Genomic DNA, 12,467 nt, shown 5'->3' on the forward strand with positions numbered 1-12,467 from the left:
GGGGGCGTGTTTTTTGTTTTGTTTTTTATCCTGAAGGCAGACTTGAAGAAACAGACACCAAAAAAGCCCTCTGGACTCCACCTGTTTCCTAAAAGTGGGGCATACACTTATAAAGTTGTCTTCCGCTCCCCTTTGTAACTAGGAAGAACCAGAGACAAACCTAGACCCTTATCACCTAGTGACATCCCAGGAGGAATCTACGTAACAAAACTCACTGACTATTCTTCCTCTTCCATCAGTCCCCCCACGGGCCTGCCTTCCACAGTTTGCCACCCTAGAAACTCAAAGCCCTGTCACTTCTCCGAAAGTTCATCATTCCTTCAGTTAAGAGGCTAGGTGCTAACCCAGGTACTAACGGCTCTTTTGGGTTGCTCATCGCCGAGTACTCTGACGCACGTGTTAATAAACTTCTGTTGGTTTTTCTTCTGTTAGTCTGTCTAGTCAGTCTGACGTCCAGGGCTCCAGCCGAGGAAGCTAAGATGTGTGGAGGAAAACAACTTGTTTCTTCCTCTCATCCACCATGCTACTGTTTATCGCCCCATTTTCTAATTAGGGAAACTGAAGTTCAGGCAATGTAAGTGACCTCCCCAAGGCTACACAGCGATTAAGTGGGATTGGGGAGAGTCTATGCCCAGTCATTTTGAGTCTTTGTTATTTGACAGCTTCCTGGGCCTCAACTAGGTTGTCATTTGTGGTCCAAGATTACACTGCAGCTATCTTGGTAGTCCCTACAGGTGGCAGAATAAAGTCTTAAACAGAGTAGTGTTCAGTAACAGAATTGAAAAATTCTTCTAGGGGCTTCCCTGGTGGCGCAGTGGTTGGGAGTCCGGAGTTCGTGCCCCGGTCTGGGAAGATCCCACATGCTGCGGAGCGGCTGGGCCCGTGAGCCATGGCCGCTGGGCCTGCGCGTCCGGAGCCTGTGCTCTGCAATGAGAGAGGCCTCAGCAGTGAGAGGCCCGCGTACTGCAAAAAAAAAAAAAAAAAAATTCTTCCAAAAAAGATCACTGTCTCAATAATTTGAAGTTTAATATTAAATTTCAAACACATCTTCTCGCTGAATGCCTGTTAGGGCCCGCCCACTGCACGCCCCACGCCTGTTACGGCCCGCCCACTGCACGCCCCCCGCCTGTTAGGGCCCGCCCACTGGACGCCCCCCGCCTGTTAGGGCCCGCCCACTGCACGCCCCCCGCCTGTTAGGGCCCGCCCACTGCACGCCCCCCGCCTGTTAGGGCCCGCCCACTGCACGCCCCCCGCCTGTTAGGGCCCGCCCACTGCACGCCCCCCCGCCTGGTATGTCCCGCCCACTGGACGCCCCCCGCCTGTTACGGCCCGCCCACTGCACGCCCCCCGCCTGTTAGGGCCCGCCCACTGCACGCCCCCCGCCTGTTACGGCCCGCCCACTGCACGCCCCACGCCTGTTACGGTACACCTACTGGACACCAAGTCAATACCGCCTCAGGTCTGCATCAGACCTCCATGAGACAAGTACTCTATGTGCCAGGTAGGGTATTTTGGGTTATAAATGACAAAAAACTCCACCTAAAGTGTCTTCATCAAAAGTGTATTTTCCCTGGCACGTGTGCTTTGGAAGGTCCATGGATACACGAGCTTCAGGAACAGCTTCATCCAGGGTCCAGCTGATGTCCCTTGGCAAAATCTCTCTGCTCTCTTCGCAAGGTGGGCTCCCTTCTCAGTCACTCTCTCTCCTCATGTGTGAAAGTCGCTCCCAGGACCTCATCTTTCCGGGCTGACATCTAGTGAAGAGAAGTGAGAATCTTTGAACCAGCGTCTCTACCTCATCGTGTTGCACCTTTCTGGATCTTACTGGATGGTGTGCTCAGCCCTGATCAATAACCATGGCCTTGAGGAACACAGTGCACTGATTCATTTGGGCCTGAATAACAGGGCTTACTTTTTTTTTTAATTAATTAATTAATTTTATTTTTGGCTGCGTTGGGTCTTCGTTGCTGCACGCAGGCTTTCTCTAGTTGCAGCAAGCGGGGGCTACTCTTCATTGCGGTGCGCGGGCTTCTCATTGGGGAGCACAGGCTCTAGGCATGAGGGCTCAGTAGTTGTGGCTCACGGGCTTGGTTGCTCCGCAGCATGTGGGATCTTCCCAGACCAGGGCTCGAACCCGTGTCTCCTGCATTGGCAGGCGGATTCTTATCCACTGCACCACCAGGGAAGTCCAGTAGGGTTTACCTTTAAGCCCAGGATGGAGTCAACTTCAAATTACATGGGCTGCCAGTGGGGAAGGAGACGGTCACCTGGAGGGAAGTTGAGGAGACTTTTACAGGAGAATGAAGGGCTGCTGAGAGGCGAAACAGCAGATGTCCACTGAAGTGGAGTAAAGTACGCCACCTCAAAGTATGCCACTTGGTCAGATCATTTTGAGCTGAAGGCAGTCTTTTTCTGTTTGGTTGGTGTTTTTCGTTTGGTTGGTTTTTTGTTTTGTTTCTATTTGGGTTTTTTTGGGGGGTGGGGGGGCGTGTTTTTTGTTTTGTTTTTTATCCTGAAGGCAGACTTGAAGAAACAGACACCAAAAAAGCCCTCTGGACTCCACCTGTTTCCTAAAAGTGGGGCATACACTTATAAAGTTGTCTTCCGCTCCCCTTTGTAACTAGGAAGAACCAGAGACAAACCTAGACCCTTATCACCTAGTGACATCCCAGGAGGAATCTACGTAACAAAACTCACTGACTATTCTTCCTCTTCCATCAGTCCCCCCACGGGCCTGCCTTCCACAGTTTGCCACCCTAGAAACTCAAAGCCCTGTCACTTCTCCGAAAGTTCATCATTCCTTCAGTTAAGAGGCTAGGTGCTAACCCAGGTACTAACGGCTCTTTTGGGTTGCTCATCGCCGAGTACTCTGACGCACGTGTTAATAAACTTCTGTTGGTTTTTCTTCTGTTAGTCTGTCTAGTCAGTCTGACGTCCAGGGCTCCAGCCGAGGAAGCTAAGATGTGTGGAGGAAAACAACTTGTTTCTTCCTCTCATCCACCATGCTACTGTTTATCGCCCCATTTTCTAATTAGGGAAACTGAAGTTCAGGCAATGTAAGTGACCTCCCCAAGGCTACACAGCGATTAAGTGGGATTGGGGAGAGTCTATGCCCAGTCGTTTTGAGTCTTTGTTATTTGACAGCTTCCTGGGCCTCAACTAGGTTGTCATTTGTGGTCCAAGATTACACTGCAGCTATCTTGGTAGTCCCTACAGGTGGCAGAATAAAGTCTTAAATAGAGTAGTGTTCAGTAACAGAATTGAAAAATTCTTCTAGGGGCTTCCCTGGTGGCGCAGTGGTTGGGAGTCCGGAGTTCGTGCCCCGGTCTGGGAAGATCCCACATGCTGCGGAGCGGCTGGGCCCGTGAGCCATGGCCGCTGGGCCTGCGCGTCCGGAGCCTGTGCTCTGCAATGAGAGAGGCCTCAGCAGTGAGAGGCCCGCGTACTGCAAAAAAAAAAAAAAAAAATTCTTCCAAAAAAGATCACTGTCTCAATAATTTGAAGTTTAATATTAAATTTCAAACCCATCTTCTAGCTGAATGCCTTCCTTTACCGTTTTGTAATAATGTCCCTTTTATTTCCAAGGATCGCTGAAGCAGTGAATTCCAAAGACTCCGTGAGGCCTGCAGCCAGTTACCATATTTCCCTGGAGGAATCACTACTCCTGGCTCTCCCAGGGAGTGTTAGGCGCTTCTCTTCACGTCATCCGTCTCATGCACAAACAGGTGAGGTGCTCTTCTTTGATTTGGTTTAGCATTTAGGACGGTTGTTTGTCCACATGTTCATAGAAAGCGTCTTCAGTAGTGTGGTGGCCTGACTTGGCATTCTGCTGCCTCAAGAGCCCCTTCCTTTTCTTGATCTGTAGCAGAAAAGCTCCTCCGGTGGCAATGAGGGTTGATCTCAGGGTTTTAACAGGTAAAAGGCATCTGAGGCCAAACTGAAGATTTCACACTGTGCTATAGCAACTAGGAATGTTTCTATGAATAGAAATAATGTGTTTTAGGGGGAGGGAGATGTGATTTGTGGGGAGTGGGGATAAATTGGCCAGTTCTCAGTGGTCTTGTGTAACAGCCAATGGCAAGTGAAGGAATGCCTTCTGCCTGAGAGAAACACACTTGAGAGCTTAGAACACACCATTAAGTTTGCCCTGATGCATCTTAACTTTACTTTTTTTCTACATTGAATTTATTTTTCAATGGATGAAAGTACCCAAGTTACTGCTAATGTGTATGTGAACCGTCCACTTATTTTTTTTTAAGCAGAGGTCTTCTTAGAAGCCCACATGATTTAAATTTATTTATTTATTTTTTTTGGCTGTGTTGGGTCTTCGTTTCTGTGCGAGGGCGCTCTCTAGTTGCAGCGAGCAGGGGCCACTCTTCATCGCGGTGCGCGGGCCTCTCACTATCGCAGCCTCTCTTGTTGCGGAGCAGAGACTCCAGACACGCAGGCTCAGTAGTTGTGGCTCACGGGCCTAGTTGCTCCGCGGCATGTGGGATCTTCCCGGACCAGGGCTCGAACCCATGTCCCCTGCATTACCAGGCGGACTCTCAACCACTGCGCCACCAGGGAAGCCCGAGAAGAGACCTTTTTTAACAGCAGAAAATTTCTTCTGTCTTTCCTCATTAAAGTAGGAGGTTCCAGACATCAGCTTCAGAAACGTACTCCAACCCACCAGCCTCAGTAGCATATTGACACAAGGGGCTAGGCAGCCAACACTGGCGCGTTACATTTGGATAATTAGCCACGAGTCTGGTCTTTCCACCAAGGGTGACATGAAAACTTGCAGTTTCATCAGACAGAGAAGATAAAGGCGGGTCTTTTCTCCATGTCTCCTCATTTCAGACCATCCAGCTCAGCGGCAAGCAGCGCGCCCAAGTCTGCAAATCAAAATCCATTTGAATTTGTTCAAGGGGAGTGGAGTGCATTCACTGGTCCAGGCATGTGCCTTCTGGGCTGTTGCATCACCACCTTTGGAAAAACACGTGAGGTGGGGCCCACTGATAGGCCGTGACTTGTCCCGCAGGGATTTGAAACGCCGTGATGGGCGTTGTGCCCTCGCGGGAGAGATCTGCTCCTCAGGCACTTACCTGACAGGTCTTGGTTCATCGGTGATTCTCAATGATTTTGCCCTCCAGGATTTCGGGGGAGCCTTGGTGTCATGAGGACACATTTCCTGTGTCTGGAGGACGACGCATTCTCATGGGAAAGCGTGAGTTGGGGCAGAGTGCTTCCTCGTCCTGGCAGGTTCCCCATGGTCCAGAGGCAGAAGCGCCGCGGCGTTGGTGAAAGTCTTCAGGACCTGCTGGCGCATGTGGGGGAAGCGTCTGCGCATTGTTAATGAGGCTTCTTGATCTGTCAAGACATTTAACATTTAATACGTGTCATTAATGATTCAGAGAAGCAGCATTCCGTGCTCTTGGGAGAAGCACGTGCCAGTGTGGGACGTGAGCATCTAGAGGGACGGGAGGGCCCTGCCTCCCTCGGCTCACACTGGAGCGGGGTGCCAGCCCTCCTCGTTCCCACAGGCCCCGTGGCAGGTGCTACACACTGGGGCCCCACTGCAGACGTGCTTTTCTATTGAAAGTCAGTGAGAAAAGCAGGGTTCTCAGCTTTCCTTAAAAAAAGGTAATAGAGTTTTTGAGCAAAACCATCTTCCATGTCCCTGACAAGAGCCGCCTACAGTGGCTCAGAATATGACCTACAGCCCTTGAGGAGGGACTAAAGGGCCTTGACTCTGTTTAGTGGCCGCACTTAATACTTGGTGTTGCTTGACTGTTTTCCTTTGCTTCTGCATTTTCTCACTTCTCTGATTAAACTTATTCTCTGGCTGAAGTTCTTCCACAGACAGAAGGCAGGCGGAGCACGTTGTGCGGCCCGTCTCGCCTCCCGCACCCTTTACTCGTCACAGCGCGCTGCTGCCCGCTTACCTCCCACCTTACCGGCCCTTCCTTCTCGGTCTCCTTTCAGGCTCAGCCTCCCCACTGCAAGTTAAGCGTTCTGCAGAGGTGCATCCTGGGTCTCTTCTCTCCTCACTGTATTTCTTTCTGTAGTTAACCTTATCATTCCCCAGGCCTTCGAAACTGCCCGTACGTTGATGGATCCCAAAGTTATGTCTCTAGAATATTCCTACCTCTTAGCTCTAGATTCATGGGTCCAGTTGTTTCCTTGATGTCTGCATCTGGATGTCTCGTGGGCAGTGCAGCGTCCACAGGCCAAAGTCATCTCCGGTCCCTCACTTCAGACCTCGCTCAGCGTTTCCACTTTGCTAAACTGAACCACAGTCCATTGACCTGGACGAATCAAGAGAACCCATTCCTTGTATTCCCTTTCCCTGACTCTCCTCGTATCCAGCTCACTGCTAACTGTTGATTTCATGTCCAAAATTCCCTGAAATCCACCCAGTTTCCTCGTCTCCACGGCCTCCACCCCCAAGTGCACCCAGTGCCATTTCTTGCCTGGTGCCCGCGCAGCCTCCTAGCTGGACTCCTGACCTCTGCACTCCCTGTGGCAGATCGAGTGCTTTTTTAAGAAACAAGTCTGGTCGTCTGCCTCCTGTACCACTCTCCTTTTCTGTCTCTGCCTCAGCCACTGGGCCTTTGCACACGCTGTTCACCCAGCCCAAAGCCCTCTCCTCCCTCTCTGGTCACTGCTGGCCGCCCCGTGCCTCAGCTCTGTTGTCATACCCTCCTGGGCCAGGGAGCACCGCTGCACTGTCCCCCATTCCTTGTTGGCATACCCTCCTGGGCCAGGAGGCGCCCCTGTGCTGTCCCCCATTCCTTGTTGGTACTTACACGCCTCCTGTGGCCACTCACTACCTGTTGCTCTTTTCTGCTAGACTGTCAGCTCATGGTTTGGGTTCATCATGGAATGCACAGCACACGGCATACAATAGGGACTCGACGAATATCTACAGTATAAAATGAAGTACAGATAATAGTCCTTGGTAAATGGAAATCAGAGGTTAGAAAAGGCTGCTGACACAGTGCGGCTGCGGTGGCTGCAGGACCCGAGTCCCGGTGTGAGACACCAGAGCCGGGGTGCTGCTCTGTGTCTCCTCCGAGGGCGAGGCCGGGCTTCATCTGCATCTGCCCCGTGTTTGTGTTCACGCCCCGGGCAGGAACTGCAGTGCGCTGCTGAGCTGGTAATTTAATGAGCACAGACGTCCGTCCATCAGACAGTCTGGTTCAGCTACTGTTTTAAGAGATTTGAAGATAAATCTAGTGCGAAGGTCAGTCACTTAAATCGTCTGTTATTGTCTATTAAGGAAAATGTGTACAACAGGATTAACATGTAGCTGGCCCTCCATGTCTGTGAGTTCTGTCCATGGATTCAACCCACCTCAGATCGAAAATACCGGGGAAAACATTCCAGAAAGTTCCCAAAGGCAAAACCTGAATTTGCTGCAAGGCAACTATTTACATAGCATTTAAAATGTATCTACAGTTGTGTACACGGCTTGTACCTCATTTTAGGTTTTATGAGATCTGGAGATGATTTAAAGCATGGAAGGAGGGGCATAGTTATACGCAAATGCTATGCCAGTGTCTATAAAGGACCTGAGCACCTGTGGATTTCGGTGTCCTTGGGGGGGTCCTGGAACCAATCCCTGTGGATACTGAGGGACCGCTGCAATTCACAATAAAACATGGAAAAAGATATTTATTTTTCGAGACACTGAACCATTTAGTTGTTACAAGTATACATACATTTTAAGAAGCAGTAATTATAATGTAGACAAGCTTTTTATTCTCACAGTTAATTATAATTGTGAAAGGCAGGGTTATCGCATGGAGAGTCACCAGATCACATCCCCCGCAGATTAAGTTGTATCATTAAAGTGTACCCACCGCCTCCTTATTTGTCTGATTTTTTTTTTTTAATACTTGTGCTCTAAAAACACGGAAGTCAGAGATATGGGAACATATGTATATGTGTAACTGATTCACTTTGTTATAAAGCAGAAACTAACACACCATTGTAAAGCAATTATACCCCAATAAAGATGTTAAAAACAAACAAACACACACGGAAGTCAGTGGGGCGAGTGTGATCTGGGCTTGTGCCCGTCTCACCTGCATCAGGTTCTCGGAGCTGTGGGTGCATTTTCACAACTGAGGGTCTCCTTAACTCCATCAGTTGGCGGTTTGACTCCTTTCTTCCGTGATTTTTATTCCACCTGTTGAAACGTGTGGACAAGTCGCCACGCCCTTGCCGATGGATTCAAATGGCCCAGCAGCCTGGGAACCCTGCCCCGCCCTCTCCACGGAGGCCCGTGTCTTCACGACAGGCCCCCGTGTCACAGCCGCTGGCTCAGGGGCTGGAGGAGGACGGGCTGGGGCTGCGGCCGCAGGAGGGCCTGAGACTACACAGAGCTCAGCCCCCGCAGGGCCAGGGCCCTGAGCCGTCCTGGGGGCTCGTGCCCGGCCTCCAGCCGCTCCACCGACGGCCGTGGTCACCCCTCATTCACGTCTCTGAGCCGTCTCGTCTGCGCCTGGACTCAGCGCACCTTCCATTGGGGCAGGAGCGCTGCTCTCCCTGCGGGCGGAGTGACCGCCCCTGTTCATGGCCATCGAGGAGACACAGGAGCTTCCAGGGCTTTCCTGGGGGTGATGGCTTTGAAGATCCCAGCGGTGACACACTCCCTTCCTAAGGATACGGGTGAGAGAGCTGGGGTCTCCCCTCCCCTTCTCTTTCATCTGCATCCGTAAGGACTTTCTGAAGCAAACCTGACCCAACCTGCAGTATCCACAGAGGAACGCACAGGCCCCTGTGACCTGCTAGGGGCAGGTTGGATCAGGGCTGACATGCCGCAGTCGGATCTCCGCTCAGCTCTGTGTCGCCGCGCTGACTCTGTGCTCAGACAGCGTGGCCTCCAGCAGTCACCAGGCCGAGGCCTACCTCGTTCACACCAAGCAGGAGACACAGGGCCTGTCCCAGCCTTCCCAGGTCTCACTGCCACTTATCTGCCCTGATGGTGTCACTGCTGGCCCGGCCGCACCGTGGCAGGAGCCAGCTGCGTGGTTGGCTGAGACCCACATGACGGGGCGGCGCGTCTCCAGGAAGATCAGGGCCCAGTGAACCAGGAGGCAGGTCAGTGGGTGCTAAGCCGCGAGATCTTCCTGCGACCAAGGCCAGGGAGGTGGACTCGCTTTCTTATTTGTGAGCTTCTCCAACAGAGTGGAACAAGGGAGAGGACAGAAATGTGAGCTGGTACATACTGGTGAGGGTCACAGCGGTTCAGGGGTCACGACCTTCCCAGGCAGCCTGGGATACAGAGGGTGGGCTCCCCAAACCCCCCTTTCCACTCTGAGTGGGACTGAGCATCTTTGAGGAAAACGGTGAGAAGTGTTAGAGCACAAACGCGCTTGTTATCTTCTCAGCCCTCGGGCCAGGCGTGAGGCAGATCAGCATTTCACAGCATCTTAAACTCCGCTGCCTCCTGGCAGAAACAAAACCACACAGAAATGAAAGCAGCATCTCCCTGGGGGGTGCGATGTGATCCCCTTGGGGGCCGCACCTCCAGCTGAGAACCATTGTCTGCAAATCCTCCATCCAAGGAGGTGTGTTCGGAGGTCTGCATTGTGGTGTGTGTTATTGAAAACAGTATTTTTCCCAGTCGAAGACCAGTTGAGAGACAGACAGGGAGAGATTACCTGTATTGATTATAAACTCCTTTGGTTGGACATACGCTGTAAAGCAGTTAAGTCACTTAGAAAGGAGGTTTTTTCTAATTATGGAAAACCTGTGTCTCCTGAGAAGGACCCCTGGACACAAGACCCATGAGAACTGCCAGGGCCAGGGGCGTGGCTCACCCTTCAGCGTCATAAAGGACACCGTCCTAAAGCCAGCTGCTCATAGCGTCCCTGGAGTCCCGGCTTCTCTCCAACAAGTCAGGAGTGAGAGAGCGAGGTGGAGGTGTGAAAAGGTCGAGCTCAGCTCCTTTCTTCTCATGTGAAGAATGAATAACATGTTGATATGCGGCCTGCAGAAGGCCTTGGAGAAATTCAACCCACGGCGTCTGGGATGAGTGATTTATTCCGCGGGCAAGAGGCACCTGGAGGAACAGTCGAGAAGGAGGTCCAGAGTCAACAGTTCCGGGACGCTTTTGATGCGGGTGGAGAGGAGAATCTACCGCTGGACCTCGGAGGCCCTGGATGGGCCCTGGGTGAAATGACTGTGTCCTGGGTCCCCGCTCAGACCGCAGCCCGGTGTCTGTTCCGCAGTAAAACCAGAGCACGCGCCTCGGAAGCCAACGGGAGGGGATGCTGCTGCCAGCCTGGGGGACAGAAGGCCGAACCTAAGGTTTGAGGGGCGTCGCGCGAGTCCAGGTGGGAGCCAGCGTGGCTGGGTGTGAACGCAGGAGGGAGAACGCCCGAGTGAGACAGGGCCCCCCCAGCTGTCAGGGGAGCTGGATAAAACCAGGAGAGGCCAACCCGTGACACCCGAACGTGAGCGGTTCTGAAGTCGAGGCAACTGCCCTGAGCTGGCCGTGCTCTCCCTGCTGAGCCCGCCCCTCACCGGCTGCGGCGTGTGCAGGGAGCTTCTCCCTCGGCCCTGGGGATGGACTGGATGCCTCGGAGCTGCCTCATGGATCAGAGGAATCATGGGGTGTCTTAGTCCCCTGGGCCGCTGTAACAAAGTCCCACAGACTGCTTGTCTACAACCAGCAGACATTTATTTCTCAGGGTCCTGGAGGCTGAAACCTGGCCAGGTTCCAGGGAGGACTGTCTTCTGGGCTGCAGGCTGCCAACTTCTGGCTGGGCCCTCACGTGGCAGAAGGGGCGAGGGAGCTCTCTGGGGCCTCTTTAATGAGGGCACTAACCCCACCCATGAGGGCTCCACCCCATGACCTAATCACCTCCTGAAGGCACAAAGAGACGCTTGGTGGAGGGGGTGGGGCTGTCTGGGCCCCAGCTCCAGCCTGCTGGGCGCTTCCACTCTGGTCACCCAAGTAGAGACCGTGGTGCAGTCTGGGGCTGTGATTTGACCTCTGAACCCAGTAGTACTCTCCAACTCCCCCTCCCGCCTCTGCTCAGGTGCACAGGCATCTCCTGGGCCATGGGCTTCTCGCAGCCAGGAGCTCCAGAATGGCTCCTGGGAGAATGCCCCTTGGAGGGAAACTCTGCCAGACCCTTCTGGGCACCCAGGGCACGCACTCAGCTTCTGGCCAGCGTCCTCCGTGAACAGGGTGATGCGACCCCCTCCCTGCCAGGCCAGGGCGATGGTGCGTCAGGGTGTGTGCCGTGTTCAGAGCCGCCCTTGCAGGCTGTGCCGGCCCACGGTGCTCTCCACAAGCATTCCTTCCCTGGGTGCAGGTCTCTGGAGAAGGCATCTTGTTAGCGTCCTGATTAGGACATGACCTAATACATAGCTTTAGGTTCTGTCAGAGCCTGACATTCTCTTTCCCTTTTAATGATCCTGGTAATCATTAGGAGGGTGAAAACTCTGTGTTTTCTCTTCTTGTTAAGGATCGTGCTCAGCTGCAAGAAACGGAAGAGACAACCGAGAGCCTGACCCGATGGGGATTTACTTTCCTCCTCGTCAGACATCCGAGGAAGGCGGTTCAGGGCCGGTGTGACAGTTCTCGATGCCCTCAGGACCTGCTGTGGTGTGTGTCTGGGGCACCACTGTGCTGTCTTGTGGTTACAAGAGGGCTGCCCTACCTCCCACATCACAGCTGCATTCCTGGCGAGAAGAACTGGGAGGGTAGATGACAGAAGGGATCAGCCAGCCGAGTCCACCCCTTAAAGGCATCCTCTTCCCCTGTCTGCATTTCGTTGGTCAGAGTTCTGTCACATGACCAGCATGTGTCCAGGGGGTTCTGGGAAATGTAGTTCCATAGCTGGGCACATTGCAACTCTGATCTCCAATGGTGTCCTGTCCCTTAGAATGAAGGGCCCATGCACACAGCTCAGGCACCATCTGGGCCTGCCAGAGCCCTCAAGGAGGTGGGTCTGGCTCTGTGGGGCCTCCCTGGGCCCCTCCCAAGGTCTGGCTTCTGAGCAGTGGCAGCCAGACAAGAGGTGAGGGACCCTGCTGACGCAGACCAGAGTCAGCCTCCCCATCCGCCTCCAGTCCTGTTGCTGTGCCAGCAATCTGTCTAGAGGGAGATTGGGGAAAGCCTCCCAAATCCTTCATCCTGGGGGCACATCCCTGAAGTCAACGCATCAGGGGCACTGGAGGCTGGTTCCAGAATCCCACGGAAACTGAGCCACGGACGAGCAGAGGGAGGGGTTGCTGCTGAGGGACCAAGCGAGCTTGGACACATTAGCAGTTCACTCTGTTCCAGAAAACTGTGTTTGTTTGTCGGAACGTCCCTGGTGGTGCAGTGGTTAGGAATTCGCTTGCCAGTGCAGGGGACACGGGTTCGAGCCCTGGTCCGGGAAGATCCCACATGCCGCAGAGTAACTAAGCCTGTGCACCACAACTACTGAGCCTGCACTCTAGAGCCTGTGAGCCACTACTAC

At 53.1% G+C, this 12,467-nt stretch overlaps 1 long non-coding RNA gene across 1 annotated transcript; it reads left to right on the plus strand.

Moving 5' to 3' along the window:
* Positions 1 to 1,428: 1,428 nt before the first annotated feature.
* LOC137203992 (uncharacterized) lies at positions 1,429 to 6,731 on the plus strand. Its single transcript, XR_010933400.1, has 3 exons — positions 1,429 to 1,677; positions 3,586 to 3,725; positions 4,843 to 6,731. It is a non-coding gene; the product is annotated as an uncharacterized lncRNA (long non-coding RNA).
* Positions 6,732 to 12,467: the final 5,736 nt, after the last annotated feature.

Source organism: Pseudorca crassidens, chromosome 12 (genome assembly GCF_039906515.1).
Source record: "Pseudorca crassidens isolate mPseCra1 chromosome 12, mPseCra1.hap1, whole genome shotgun sequence".
Lineage (NCBI taxonomy): Eukaryota > Metazoa > Chordata > Mammalia > Artiodactyla > Delphinidae > Pseudorca > Pseudorca crassidens.